The following is a 1,473-nucleotide window of genomic DNA, read 5'->3' on the forward strand; positions in this document are numbered from 1 at the left end:
ACAGAACCCAAACACAAAAGAATATACCTTCTTTTCAGCAACTCATGGAATATTCTCTAAAACTGACTATGTACTGTTACAAAGCCACCCTCAATAGATACAAGAAAACTGATATACCTCCTTTACTCGATCAGACCAGCATGGATTAAAGTTGTGTTAAAACAACAATAGGAACAACAGAAATTCTATAAACTCATGGAAACTGAACAACACTCTGCTGACTTACCTTGGGGTCAAGAAAGAAATAAAGAAATTAAAGGCTTCCTATAATTCAATGAAAATGAAAACGCAAAATACCCAAATCAGTGGGGCACAATGAAAACAGAGCTAAGAGGAAATTTCATAGCATTGAGTGCTTACATAAAAAAATTAGAGGTTTCTCATACTATTGACTTAAGAGCACACCTGATCTAGAACAAAAGAAGCAGACCCACCCAAGAGGAGTAGATGGCGGGAAATAATCAAACTCAGGGGTGACATCAATAAAAGAAAAACAAAGAGAATAATAAAAAGAATCAAAGAAACAAAGAGTTGATTTTTTGTTGAAAATCAACAACATAGACAAATCCTTATCCAATCTAACTAAAAGACAGAGAGTGAATATCCAAATTAATGAAATCAGAAATGAAAAGGGGACATAACTGAAACTGAGGAAGTCCAAACAATCATATTTATAAAACCTGTATTCCACAAAACTGAAATATGTAAAACTATGAACAATTTTCTCAATAGACATCACTTAACAAAATTAAATCAAGATCTGATAAACAATTTAAATAAACCAATAACTCCTAAGAAATGAGAAACAGTCATTAAATCTCCCAACCAAGAAAAGCCAAGAAGCAGAAGGTTTTATTGCAGGAGTCTACCAATATATCAAATATGAGCTAATAATAACACTCTTCAAAATATTGCACAACATAGAAATAAAAGGATTATTTTCAAATTCTTTCTATGAAGCCATAGTCACCCTGAAACACAAATCACCTGGTTACAAAATTAGCAATTGAAAGGCCTGTATGACTTGAACTTCAAGTATTTGCAGAAAGATACTGTAGAACATATCAGAAAATAGTAAGTTCTCCCATGCTATGGATCAATAGGATTAAAGTAAGCATCTATACATCTATAGATTCAAGGTAATCTCCTTAAAATCCCAACACAATTCTTTATAGAACTTTAAAGAAAAACACTCAACTACATATGGAAAAACATAAAATCCAGGATAGCTAAAACAATCCTGTATAATAAAAGAACTGAAGGCATCATCATCCCAGATTTAAAGCTCTACTATGGCCTATAAAAGTAAAAATTGCATGACAGGTGGATCAAATGAATTGAATTAAAGACCCAGAATTAAATTCACATACCTGCTTTTTTGACAAAGAAACCAAAATTATACAATGAAAAACAAGATAGCATCTTTAACAAATGGTGCTGATATAAATGGATGACTGCAAGCAGAAAAATGCA

Source organism: Phodopus roborovskii, unplaced genomic scaffold (genome assembly GCF_943737965.1).
Source record: "Phodopus roborovskii unplaced genomic scaffold, PHOROB, whole genome shotgun sequence".
Lineage (NCBI taxonomy): Eukaryota > Metazoa > Chordata > Mammalia > Rodentia > Cricetidae > Phodopus > Phodopus roborovskii.